General features: G+C 37.8%; 1 pseudogene; it reads right to left on the bottom strand.

Annotated features, from left to right (window-relative positions):
* The window catches only part of LOC138166816 (cyclin-Q-like), a 16,182-nt pseudogene extending 2,434 nt beyond the window's left edge, over positions 1-13,748 (bottom strand).
* Between the last annotated feature and the right edge of the window lie 1,129 nt (positions 13,749-14,877).

Below are 14,877 nucleotides of genomic sequence, written 5' to 3'. Positions count from 1 at the left end.
GGTATATATACAGACAGATGTTCACAATATTATAAAAGAGAACAGATATATGCAGACAGATGTTCACAATATTATAAAAGAGGAAGCAACATCAAGAACAACAACAAAACATTCCAAAGAAAAAGAAACGCAAGAAAGTAAAATGGCTGTCTGATAAGATTTTACAAAGAGCTGAGGAAAGAAGGAAAGAAAAAGAGGAAGGAGAAAGGGAAAGATATACTCAAATGCATGCCAAATTCCAGAGAATAGCAAGGAAGGATAAGAACATTTTCTTTTTCTTTTTGGGGGGGAAGGCAGTGCAATTGGGGTTAAAATGACTTGCCCAGTGTCACACAGCTAGTAAGTGTGTCAAGTGTCTGAGGTCACATTTGAACTCAGGTCTTTCTGACTCCAGGGCCAGTGCTCTATTCACTGCAAATGCAAAGAAATAGAATGGGAAAGACAAGAGATGTCTTTAAGAAATATTAGAGATATCAAGGGAATGTTTTATGCAAAAATTGGTTGTGAAAAAAATAAAAATAGTAGGGATTTAACAGATGTAGAAGAGATTAAAAAGAGGTGGCAAGAATATACAGAAGAACTATACAAGAAAGATCTTAACATCATTGATAAGCACAATACTGTGGTTACCAATCTAGAGCCAGATATTTTGGAGAATGAAGTCAACAGTCTTTACGAAGTATTGCTAACAATAAAATCCTAAAAGATGATGCTATTAAAGTGCTGCACTCACTATGCCAATAATTTCAAGTTGGGAAAGGAGTATAGGAAGGTTGTCTATTGTCACTTTATTTAATTTACAAGCAGAGTACACTATGCAAAATGCTAGGCTAGGTAAATCAAAAGTTGTAATTGACGTGGCCAGGAGAAACATCAACCATCTCAGATAAGAAGACAATACAACTGTAATGGCAGAAAGTGAAAAAGAATTAAGAAGTGTTGATGCAGATAAAAGAGGAAAGTGTAAAACCTGGCCTGAAGCTTAACATTAAAAACAAAGCAAAACAAAGATCCTGGCAACTGGTCACATCACTTCCTGGCAAATAGAGGGATAAGAAATTGAAGCAGTCAAATTGTATGTTATTGGGCTCAAAAATCACTCCACATGATGACTGCGGCCATGAAATTTAAAGTTGCTTACTCCTTGGAAGGAAACCTATGACAAATTTGGATAGCATACTAAAAAATAGAGATATCACCTTGCTGACAAACATCTGCATAGTCTGTATAGTTGAAGCTATTTCCAGTAGCAATGTATGGCTGTGCGAGTTGGACTATAAGGAAGGCTGAGTACTGCAGAAGTGACACTTTTGAATTGTGCTGGAGAAGACTTTTGATAGTCCATTGGATAATGAAAAGATCAAATTAGTCAATACTTAAAGAAATTAATGGAAGCTCCAATACTGAATCTGAAGCTTAAAATTTTGACCATATAATGAGAAGACAGGACTTATTGGAAAAGACCCTGATGTTGGGAAAGATCAGTGACAAAAGGAGAAAGGGATGACAGAGCACAAGCTGGATAGATAGTGCCATAGAAGCAATGAGCATGAGCATGGACAGACTTTGGGAGATAGTGGAGGATAAAAGGGGTTGGTTTGCTATGGTCCATGGGATCACAAAGAGTTGGACATGACTGAAGGACTCAACAACAACAGCAAAACTGGTAGAAACATGCATGGCATGTGCTATTACTGTGCCATAACAGTTGTTCACTTTTCTATTGCTTTTACTAATCCTCTTAAATCTTCCCTAACAATTCCATCACTTCCATAGCTATTTATCCCCATTTTATTTTTTACACACCATATCTCAGTGGAAGAGATCACAGTCACTTAAGGACACCACTGGCAGACAGGAGCATGTGGAAGTTATTTTTTTTAAGTTCGTTTGTTTTAGACAAAAAGATGGACAGACATCACATTTAGTAGACTCTGATAGCTTCATCCATGAGAATGAAGAGTGGCAATAACATTAAAGTGACTCTATTCAACAATCTGAGTAGAAACTCCTACCAGCAAGAACTATATGAAAAATCTGCCATACTAACTCTGCTGAATAAAAAAAAAATGAACAAAATTTTCAGACCAATGAAAACACTTTAATCCAACTCATTTAAGATCAAAAGATCTGCTTGTTTAATGCATTTCCTGGAACATATCAGTTTAGTTTGATCATTTTCGTAAAGGTTATGTGGGGCAAACCTAGGATTCACAGCAGAGTTACAACTCTCACTAAGATGGACAATGTCCTTTATAATCCTTTCTATGAGATAAATAAATCTATATTATATTATATGAAAGTTTCATCTCTAATATTAGTGAATGAAGGCTTAGTGCTTACTCTAAGAAAGTAAAGTATCTGTTTGATCTATGACTTACTCTCAGAAAACAGTTAAATTCAAATAAATAGTTTATCATGTGGCTATGTTTTCCTTCAAGGCATAGTTGATACTGTATAATGTATTCAAATTCTCTACTATTACTGCATCTATTGTGTATTCAGATGCTCTGTCATTAGAGAAAATGATCAAATACAATGCACTAGTAAATTTGGGGTTTTTTTGGGGGGAAGGGTACATTAATTTCTATTGTGCTTTAGAACAACTTTGAGATGTATGGCACAAACCTTGTGTTTTCTTTTTTCTTTTTCTTTTTTTTGTAGAGGAGGGAAGAATTTTTGGTCTAGACCCATGATTTTATTGATTTGGAGAAGTTCCAGTGGAGAAACTCCTTTTTGCAATGGGACTGGGGATTGTTTTATAAAAGAGTTGCCTGGAGTACTAAGCAATTAAGTGTCCCTTCTAGGGTTGTGGCCAGTATATGTCAGAAGCAAGACTTGAACCCAGATCTTACTGAAGCTGCCATAGGAAATGTCTCCTCTTTTTTTGTATGGAGGCTTGTAAAGAATCTCTATTAGGCTCGAGAACTTTTTTTTGTATTTGTATTTACAACGTACAAAGCAGTCTTTGGCTTGTATGGAAAGGGGGCATGGTGAGAAGAGGATGGAAATGTTCAGGGGAATCATTGATCAATTTGAGGATTTTTAAGATTCAAAATGATGAAATCATAGGACATGGCCTTTGTTTGGAGCCAACAGAAATACACTACCTTATAGAATATAAGCATACCCACCAATGCTGACTAAAGTCATCTCCTAATGACTGAGAATCTTCCATCTCTTTCTGCAGTCTGTAAAAGTGAGTCTCTATTTTCCCTTAATTACTTCCTTTTTGTTTTTTCTGTACTTTTTTTTCCTGGGCTAAAGTAAAGGGATGGTAGGGATTTTTCTCCATTCCGTTGTGATAGTTACTTGAGGAGAAATACATGGCATTATTAGAATAGGTGGCCTAAAAGGAAAGATTCTCATGCCTGAAATAGCATAATAGCATTTCATTATATTCCTATATCCCAACTTATTATTCCATTTCTGAATAGACTTCTTTTAATCATTTGTTTGAATAGAGAGGTGTGGGTAGGGGAGAGGTTGCTACAGACAAGGAATGTTACATGCCCTGTTAGATGAAGTCACTTGTAATGGTAATGGAATTGGAAGATCCCCTTGTATTGGCAGGTACTTAGCCCCTTGTTTCAAGTTCATTAAGAAACAGAAGTAGTTAACACCTTATTTAAGCTATTTAATTAACATAGAAGTAGTTAACACCTTGTCTCAAGTATTAAAAGCCAGAACTTGTGAATCCTACAGTGGGATTGGCTTCCTGATGTTACAAGAAGCCTGGATCAGGGAGGAGCTAATACCTTATATAGGAAAGGGCACAAGTTTAGAGCCAGAACTTCTTGGAGCAAGCTGTGTGGAGACTGAGAAGGAGAGACCCAGGCTGGAGAAAGTGATTTTGATTTTGAGAATGAAGCTTATGGTGGCAGAGTTTCTTCCAGAACCAGCCAAAACATTGAGGAGAAAGTGATTTTGAAAATGGAGCTTATGGTGTCAGAGTTTCTTCTGAGAGCCAGCAAAAACTTCTGCTGAGAACTTCTAAGTACAAGCCAGAGCTGCCAGAGGAAGTATGACTGTGGTGTTGGTACTTTGTCTGTCTGTTTTGGGTCTATGTTGATTTCACAGGCAGAAAGTGAATTGATGAGGATGTCAGCAATGTATATGAATGTTATTGTGGCTTTGTTAAGCCTTGTCTTCCCAGCAACAGAAACTGTAAAGGACTTGAGGTGGATTGGACACTGTGAGCTTCAATATGAAATGGGAATGGGACAAGGAACTGGGAGCTGCCTGCCTGCCTTTGAACCTAGGTGACAGTTTGGTAGATTCAGGTAGGAGCTGGGACCATGGAAGAGGAACCATGGAAGCTGAGAACCTGTCTCAAGTCAAGATAAAAGACCTCTCCTTGGGTATTTAATGCTGACTGATAATATTGTAACTTAATTGTAACCTAGGGGTGGATAGCCTTTGTACTTTCCACTACCCTTTAAGAGGGTACTGAGTAGTGACTAATGATATTGTAACTTGATTTCACTCCATGGGTGGAGGACTTCGACCTTTTTACTTTGTGTCAATTAAGGAGGCTTGCCTAAATGAAGGACTTACTAAATGAATTTATGTTTTGCTTAAAATATGTGACCACTTTGATGAAAATTATGTGTCCATTTTAGTGATAAGTTCTGAAGTTATAACATTCTGAATGCTGTACTTTGTTTTCTGTTAATGTTTTGCTCTGATTTGTTACTGAATAGAGAGTTCACTATACTGTGTAATCAGGATCTTGAAAGCTGTTCACAGCAGCAGTCCTCTGGAAAGCTGCTCATGCTTGACTTTACATCACTGTATTATTAGTTTCCTTAAGTATTTTACTTTATTACAAGCACAGAGAGGAGGGAGGGATTTGTAAATGTTTGCAATGTGAAAACAACAAATCAATTTAAGAAAAAGAAATCTAGGGATTCTTCAAACTGGTACAGATCTTAAAATATGAGAATAGCCAATGTTGGAGGGATTGTGGGAAGATACATACTAGTGCATTGTTGGTGGAGCTATGATCTTCAGTGCAAACATTTTGGAAATCAATTTTGAATTATTCAAATAAAATCACTAACATCTCCATACCCTTTGACCCAGAGATTCTGCTACTAGGATTATAGCCTAGAGCAGCTAGGTGGTACCATGGAAAGAGGGCTGGGCTTGGGGAGAGGAAGACCTGAGTTCAAATCCAGACTCAAATGCATACTAAGTGTGGGACCCAGGGCAATTCATGTAACTGTTGTCTGCCTCAGTTTCCTGAACTGAAATGGGATAATAACAGCATATACCTCTCTGGGTTATTGAGAAGATCAAATGAGATAATATTTGTAAAGTACTCAACAGTAGCTGATATGTAATAGGCACTTGATAAATGCTACAATCTCCTTCCTTTATACCCAAAATAACCATTGATAAGAAGAAACTCCCTGCATATACCAAAATATTTATAGCAATACTATTTCTGATACTAAATTATTGGAAACAAAGCAAGCCTCTCTTGATCAGGGAATGGCTAAACAAATTACGGTCCATTAACATAAAGAAATGTTACTACAATGTAAGAAATGATGACTATGATAAATAGAGAGACATATGGACAGATCCATATGAACTGATGCAGAATAAAATAAAAAAAAAACAATTATGTAAAATGATTCCAAAGAGTACAACTGCAAAGAATAACTGCAAAACAAAGTGAATGTTGTAAAATTATGAACAGGTATGTCTACCAAAATAAGAAGTCCCTCCCCCTGCCCAATTCCACTGCAGAAGTTGGAGATCCACAAGTTTCATATGGTACATTTACCCCACAGACTTCTTTCATCTATTAAACAGTTATGATGACTTTTTTCTGTTTTTGTCTTTAAAAGAATTACTTGTTATATGAGATAGCTCTCTGTGGGGATACTGGAGGAAATTATGGCAATATAAAAAGCAAATTATATTAACAAAAATTCATTTTAAGCATCTTAAAAGATAAAGTGGTGAGTGTATACCATTCTACTCTTAGGGGAGTGAATTGACACACTTTTACAGCAACAATGGAAGAGCTGATTTGATCATGGTTTGATAACTTGAAGATGAGTGCATTCACATATTGCAACAATTCGGTGGTGATATTGTTGAGATAGCCATGGAGTAAGAATAAAGCGAAACATAGTAGGGTCTTTCTGAACTACCAAGATAGGTGAAAGTCACCAAAACAGGACCCAGGAACAGAAGTTTCAGAGATGAAAAGTTAAAACTCTCAGAGCATGGTCGCTGATCTAAGTTAAAAGTTGTTGGGTGAGACTGAAGTGAAAGGATTCAGGTGACTGAGGATAAATAAAGGCCATCCTAAACTTCATAGTCATATTGTACCTTGAGTACTTGCATGAGAACTGGTGGGTCTGTTCCCTACTTTGGAGAAAATGTAATCAAACCCAAATCTGGGCAATGAGTCCAGGAGAGAAATTGGCCCTTTGAGGGCAGCCCCCAGAATTGAACCTGGTTTGTGTGAGCCTGCATTTGTGGAGAAGGGGGCTTGACCATAGCTACACTTAGTAGGTACTTAATAAAAGTTGACTGAATGTAATTTATAATCCCTGCTGGCAGTGTTTTCCCAGCTGTTCCCCTTCTTTTATTTTCCTTTGCCCTGTTCTTAGGCTCTACTTCTGTAAGACAAGTGTACTCAGGATCAATACAAGCCTCTCCCCACAACTGCTTTGTGGGGGAACTAAAGCTCTATGGCCTACTTAATTAAAAAAAGCATGACAGTAAAATGTTAATTCTTACTTTTCCTTCTTACTTCTCTTTTCACTCTAACTTTTGTTGTTTGTGGTCTTCAATATTCTGGCCCCTTGCATTTAGGCTTTTCTCATTTTATATGTGATTAGGGATCTTTGAACTTGACTGAATCTTTGAAACTGAATTTGCCTTACACATTCTGGAAGTGTGCTTGTATAGATGAAAATGTCAGGATACAATGCAGAGAAGAAATGATTGGGTTACCCTATAATAACTTCTTTTTTGGTTTGTTTGTTTCTTCAAATTTCCTATATTTCTCAACTTCTTTTTATTTTTTTAAGTTTATGACTACTATCCCTTTAAAAAATGTTTTACAGTGTTTTATTTTTTCCCCCAGTTACATGTCAAGAAAAATTTTAGCATTCATTTTTATAAGATTTTGATTTCTAAATTTTTTCTCCCTCTCTTCCCTCCCGATTCTGTGGTTCTATACAGTTTATACATGTGCTATCATGTTAAAATATTTCCATATTAGTCACAGTTATGAAAGAAGAAACAGATAAAAAAACTTTATTGACTTATTTTAAAAACTGGAAGGTTAAACAGCAGCTCTCCCCATTTTGATGGGCTACTTGGTGTTGTGGCAGCAAGTAGGGCAAAGTAATGCATACATTGCAAATGCCCAGTTATAACCCCCAAGTCTTCCAGTCCCAAATGGGAAAGAAAAATCCTAATTGTGGATTTGAACTTGGATCACAAATCTCATAAACATAAACATACAGTGTTTACTGTAGTTAGCTCATTTTCCTCCAAACTTCATCCCTTTAGGCCCCAATCAAGCATTTTGGCTTCTTTTTTTTCTCATAAAAATATTTTAGATATTCAAATGCCAGAACACAAACACAGAATAGAAAAAAAGAAACAAAAACATATTATAAACTTAAATATTGGAACTTAAATACTAAGTAAGAAAGGGAATAAAAAGCATGTCGTGCATAGCAGAACATCAGAGAGGATTCAAAATATGTAACAATAAATTTTCATTTCAAGAAGTCATGTATTAGGGGGCAGTTAGGTGGTACAGTGAATAGAGCACCAGCCCTGGAGTCAGGAGGACCTGAGTTCAAATCTAGCCTCTGAGACTTAACACACTTACTAGCTGTGTGACCCTGGACAATTAACTTAACCCCAATTACCTAGCCTTCCCTCCTCCCCCCAAAAAAAGACAAAAAAAAGAAAGCATGCATGATAAATAATACACATGTTGAGAAATGTCCATGTTTTCTTGACTTCTTTGTAAATTTTCTTTGGCTTCTTAAAGACCAACTGGGAATATCAGGTGTTGAAGTCTTTTGTATAGCCAATGTGGAATAATACCTAGAGTTTGGACCTGGGATTAGGAAGTTTCAAATTCTTCTTTGGACAGAATCTGTGTGACCATGGTTAAGTCAGCAAACTTTTCCTTTTCTCAGATTCCTAATTGTCAAAGTAGGAGGTATAATGTTAATGGGATTTAAGATCTTCACCATCCCTTAATAGGTCTCAGGTGGAGCCCGTTAAGCAAAGCTTGCTTAAGGGAGGCTTGCTTAGAGGAAGGCTTCCACACCTTTTGCTAATTTCTAAAATAGGCACTGAGTCATGAGGGTTGTGATGCCTTCTGGTTCTGAGAAGTGTATATATACTCTGAGTTGGTATTTTGCTTTGGGGGCTTGCTTGTAAGAAGGATATTGTGATTCTCTGGTTGAGATTCTGAGACACCATATATGATCAGAGCTCTCTGACTGCACAGATGTAAAGGTTCTCTAAATCCAGGGTATATGTAAAGTGTGCAGTTGATTCAGGCAGTCAGACCCCTGTCTGTTGGTCTTTATTTCTCTGCTTATATTTTCTCTGAAGTTCAGGGTGCTGACTTTTCCCCTCAATTAGTGAATGTAATTTAAAAAGATTGTTGACCTCTAAATGGCTAACTTACCTAGTAAAGCAGGTCTAAGAACCTGTGCCAGAGGCCATACTGGGTATGCTGGTGTGGTTGCCACTATATGGGGTAGGACTTGATGGCCTCTGAGGTCCCTTCAAGCTCTAAATTTGTGATCTTATGACTTGTGGATAGTATTAGCTTATTCTTTTTTAGATGGGACAGTTAGGTGGCATGATGGATAAAGTGCCAGGCCTGGAGTCAGTTAGACTTATCTTCCTGAGTTCAAATCTGGCCTCAGACACTTACTACTTACACTTACCCATGTGATCCTGGAAAAGTCACTTAATTCTGTTTGATGTTAATGGTATTTGAAGATCTTCCATGACCTTGTATTGGCAAGTAGACAAGTACTTAGCACTTAGTTTCAAGTTAATTATATCAAGCCTCTGTTAAGAAACAGAAGGTATGAACTCCTATTGCTGACAGAACAGAAAAGGGTGGGACAGGGAGGAGCTAATACATTATATAAGGTATTAGCACAAGCTGGAGAGTCAGAACTTCTTGGAGCAAACTGCTTGGAGGCTGAGGAGAGGCCCAGGCTGGAGAAAGTGATTTAGATTTTCAGAATGGAGCTTCTGCTGAGACTTTTCTTCTGGGAACTTCTACTGAGAGCTTCCTAGAACCAGGCTGAGGAGCTACCATGAGTGAGAAAGGAGGGTCCCTGCTTGAGGGAACCTGTTCTGTTGTGAAGACTTGGAAATGTGGGTGTTCACTGCATTAACCACTTATACCAACTTTGTGGTTACTGTAATGACTTTGAGTTTCTGTTTCTGGGACTCGGTTTTCTGGTATTTGAATAAAGGCTTTGGTTCCGTCCTCCATTTGGAGAGCCTGTTACATTTTGTGATTCATAAGTATAGTAACAAATTCATAAGCACCATGGGCGTTGTGGATATTGCATTGTTATTACATTCAGTTTGCCTCATTTTCCTCACCTGTAAAATGAGCTGGAGAAATAGCAAACTGCCCTAGTATCTTTGCTAAGAAAACTCCAAATGAGGCTATGCAGACTCAGATATGACTGAAATGACTAAATAATAGCAACAACAACAACAAATTCATTGTTGGCATCTAAGAGAACAGGAAAACATTTTTGGTAGTTTCCCTGTCACACTTATTTGTCTCTTCCTCTTTCCCCTACTTGTGGAGTCCCTAGGTCGTGTGGAACAGTAGTACACATATTCATTCAGGAAATGTTGAGTTAAGTTTTTTCTTAAGTCTTATTTAAAGTCTAATAGAAAAGAAAAGTTTTCTCAAAGACACAAAGGACATTTTACAACTCTTGACCTTCCAAAGTTATTAGCAGTGTTAGGGAGACCAAAATGGCTTTCTAGATTTTCCTATTTGACACTAAGAATAGGCTGATCCAACCTCTATGAAGACCTTAAATGACCACCTAAAATGGATACAAGTATATTCATTCATTCAATAAATATGTAACAAGTGGCACATTGAATAGAGCACTGGCCATGGAGTCAGGAAGACCTGAGTTCAAATCTGGCCTCAGACACTTAACACAAAAAACTAACCTTTTGACCTTGGGCAAGTCACTTAACCCCAATTGCCCTATCTTCCCCCCTCCAAAAAGCAAAAACATAAATAAATATGTAATATTTTATTAATTGTAAGGTACTCTATTAAGTACTTGAAGGGAGAATATATTATGAAAGATGTAGTTTGTTTTGTTTTTCTGCCCCAGCGAGCTTAGAATCTAATAGCCAAATAAATTTACAGAAATATTTACAATACAAGGCCGAATTCATTATTACAATACACAGGCAGGCACAAATAAAGTAATCTGTGGATCATAAGGAGATAAAGATATTTCTGCCTGGGGAGACTGGGGGAGCCATCGTGGAGGAGATAATATTTGCACAATGATGATAGTTTGAATTTCAATGTTAGATTCAGATGGAATAGTCTTTGAAAGAAGAGACTATATTTCATTTTTGTAAGATCAGCAGCTTCCATATTGCAGGTTGCTTAAGAAATATTTACTGAAGTGTATCGACTGTACCAAGATGAAAGCAGGAAGAGGAAGAGAGAATCATGACCAAACGACTCCATTTTAACCTGAGTATATCAACATTTGGAAATAATTGAAAAATTTTAAGATGGGCAGATTTCTGCCAACCCAAGGTAAATTTAAAACAAGAGTTCTAAATGAAAATGCAAAGGTGATTTTTGCTGAACAAGGAGACAGTAAAAACAGAAGGATGGAGAAAGAAAGAAAATGGAAAATGAGGAATTAGATATATCAATCGAAAGATATTTAGGGGAAAACTTTGTCATTTTCAGAAGAAAGAATGCAATATCCAAGGAGAACAATTTTGACTTAATATAGTTTTGTAACAGCTAGAGCTATCTAAACATGGAAAGAGCGATATGGTGAAGTAGTGAACTAATTCCTCATTACTAGAAATGTTCAAACTAAGGTTGTGTATCCATTTACTAGAAATGTTGTATATGGTGGGACATTGGATTACAAGACCATTATTGTTGTAGGGAATTATAATAATATGATTTTAGGAGAGAAAAGTGCTAGATTATGTCTGTCTTTGTGTAAAGCCAGGCATGAGCAGCTTTCCAGAGGACTGCTGCTGTGAATAGCTTTCAAGGTTCTGATTACATAGTATAACAAACTCTCTGTTTATTCAATAACAAATCAGAGCAAAATATTCATAGAAAATCAAAATACAGCATTCACAATGTTACAACTTATCACAGAAAATCAAACTACAGCATTTACCATGTCATAACTCAACAACTTATCACTAAAATGGCCACATAGTTTTCACCAAAGGGGTCACATGGTTTTCAACAAAGTAAATTCATTTAGTCAATCACAAAATCCTTAATTAAATCACAAAGTACAAAAGTCAAAGTTCTCCACCCCTAGGTCACAGTAAACCATAATCTTCTCAGTCAGTACACAGTATTCAAGTAAAGTCTTCTTTTAGCTTGACTTGAGACTGGTTCTCAGCTGCCATGGTTCCTCTTCCATGGCCCCAGCTCCAACTGTGACCTGGTTTCAAAGGCAGGGAGCTCTCAGTTCCTTGTCCAGTTCTTTGTCCAGTTCCCATTCCGTAATGAAGTTCACAGTGTCCACTCCACCTCAAGTTCTTCACACTTCCTGTTTCTGGGAATATAAAGATTGACAGAGCCACAATAATATTCATTCACATAGCTGGCACCATCATCAATTCACTACCTGTCTGTAAAATCAACTCAGACCTACCAACAAAGTCTGAGAACTCAACACAAATCATCAACATAGAAATCAACACAGACCCACAAACAAGGTCCAAGAGGTCAGCACAAATCATCAGTAAAGTCCCAGGACCTCCAAAACCCTCCTCCAGGACTTCTGTAAACATACAACTAGAAAAAATCCTCTTTCAGGGCTTCCAGTAAGGTCCTAGGACTTCTGTATAAAGTATCACAAACAAACATCAACACAGACAGTGCAGACAAACAGAGTGCCAGGATACGACAAGTCTTCTCCTTCTTGACTCTGCCACCACAAGAGTTCTCTTCTCAGTTTTTCTGTCTCTAGCCTGGGCCTTTCCTTATGTATGGTCATTAGTTCCTCCCCTTCCTGTTGCAGATGTTCATGAGTTCTAGGGTTCACAAGTTGTGCGGTTCACACATTCTGTTTTTACCAAACTTGATACAAAGCTCAAAAGAAACTTGAAGTGAAACAAGGTGTTAATTCAATAGCTGAAACAAGGTATGAAATATTTCTGTGCTTGCCATTACACTTTGAGATTAAATATTTTTAAAAATTCTTTCTTTAGTCACAAAGTATGTTGATATACATTTTTAGTTTAGTTAATACCTCGGTGGCACAGTGGATAGCATACCTGGCCTAGAATCATGGAGATCTGAGACCAAATCAAATATCAGGCACTTATTGGCTATGTGACCCAGGTCAAGTCACTTAATATCTGTTTACCTCAGTTTTCTTATCTGCAAAATGTGGACAATAATAGCACCTTCTTCCTGGGGTCATTTTGAGGAACAAATAAGATAGTAATTGGAAAGTGCTTAACATGGTGTATGGCACATAGTAGTCACTATGTAGATGTTACCTATCATTATTATGACGAAATATGGGGGAAAATAATGAAATTGTTGATAGTTAAGATTCTCAAAGTCTATCTTCCTTCTTCCTTCCTTCCTTCCTTCTTTCCTTCCTTCCTCCCTCCCTCCCTCCGTCCTTTCCTTTCTGTAAATGACTCTAGTCTCCAATTGTAAATTTAGTTCCCTGTACCTCAATTCCATTTAGCCACTACCATTTAGATTAATTTTTACAAGAGAATATTTGTTTCAAGAGATATGTTCATGAATATATAAACTCCCTTCTTCAAACACAAGGGAGATTAATACCTCTAACCCTTAGCCCTCCCTCAGTCTCTGAGGAGGGGATTGGGTTCACAGCTTAGCTTAATTCTTGTAGAGTAGTAATAAACCCCAAACCCCTTTTTGCACTCAAGTCCCAGGTACCCTGGCTTCTCTGGGCTTCCTTGCCAAGCTGGTCAACTGCACTATTGTATCAGCAATGCCATATTCACAATGCCTATAGAGATTACAAATATGCTGATATAATTATCCATCACAAAATACGTCAGGTTTGCCATATGGGGAAATAAACTAGAAAATTTATTAAGATACCAAAAGACTGAGTCCCAAAACCAGAAAGTGAAAGCCATCAGAGTAGTTATGACATTGGCACAGGTAGATAAAGTAGAAAGCACCCACATTTTCAAGCCTTTAAAACAGAACAGGCTACCTCAGGCAAAGGTCCTCCTCTCCCCACTCACAGCAACCACCCAGCGCGCTCCCAGCAGCTCCGGCCCCCCGGCAGTGCTCAGCAGGAGTCCTTAGCAGAAAGTCCTGCTCCCAGCAGCTCCGGCCCCTGGCAGTGCTCAGCAGGGGTCCTAACTCAAAAAAAAAAAAAAGGCAACCGCAACCACCACCAACCGCCAACCGCAGGACCGTTAGCTCGGCTTTTCACTTTCTCTTGCTCTGCTATGTCAGCACGTCCATGGGGCATGGGAGATCTTTAAATCCCATAACCCTTACAACTATACTGTTTCTAATCCTGGCCCCAAATTCACCATAGTATTAACTCCTGTGTCACTGGGGATCATTACCAGCATCTGAACATGAAGTTGAGAAAGACAAATGACACAGAGTAGAAACAAATAGTTTTGAACCCATCTCTCAGAGTCAAAGTAGAGGAGAAGGTGACTTTCTTCTCTCACTGGCACCCACAGTGTATGTACTATGCTTTTCAACCTCTGGATGTTGTCAAAGGAGTTCATAGGAAAAAGCTTGTTCCAGAAATCAAGAGAGAGCTCACTATTTCCTTGGTCTTACCAAGTTTTAAGATACATTCTGATTAACTAACAGTCAAAGGAGGCTAGTCCCACTCATGTCATAGGGAAGTCAGAGTGCCTCCATCTTAACTGATTTGGACATGAGTGGGCAAAGCCTCTTTGGTGCCTTTCTATTTGACAATCTGAGAATGCTCTAAAGGTCTTGTTATAATGTCTACCTATCAGAGTTCTTCACCTACATACTTGACTTACACCTCAAAGGGCATCAACAATTGGATGCTGACCAAAGGAAAACTACATCATTCTCATCCCTATCCCTAATCCATCCCTTTTTAAATCTCCCTGTTTCAGCTGATCCAAGCTGGAGAGCTCCTAGTCACTTGTAAGGCTCTTTCCTCCTTTATCTCCTCCATCCAGAACAGCAGTCTTATTGTGCCTTCATGGTAGCTCTGAAATCTCACTTCTATTCTCACTGTGAATGAACTCATTTAATATCCTTGCCTCTTGCCTGGGTTTTTTTTTAACAGTCTTCTAATAGGTCTCCCTTACTCTAGTCTTCTCTCTGGAATCCATCTTTCACACAGTTGCCAAAGAACATTTCTTAAAGTAAAACATTGGCAACTTAAAAAAAAAAGTGATAGCTCCTCCTTATCTTGAGGATAAAATACAATCATGATTTTCCTTTTTCTGTATCTTCAGTGATTATTAGGGTAGTGCCACATAATAACTTCGTAAATGTTTGTTGATTGATCTTTGTTGAATTACTCTAATACTCAAGGTCCTTGAGGGGAAAGAATTGTGGGGGGGGACAGATACTGTAGAGAGACACAGAGGTAGGCAGAG

Source organism: Petaurus breviceps, unplaced genomic scaffold (genome assembly GCF_028583685.1).
Source record: "Petaurus breviceps papuanus isolate PSGF00001 unplaced genomic scaffold, PetGlider_PUasm1.0 226, whole genome shotgun sequence".
Classification (NCBI taxonomy): Eukaryota; Metazoa; Chordata; class Mammalia; order Diprotodontia; family Petauridae; genus Petaurus; species Petaurus breviceps.
Note: the sequence above shows the minus strand (reverse complement) of the source record. Positions and strands in the feature narration are given on the sequence as shown.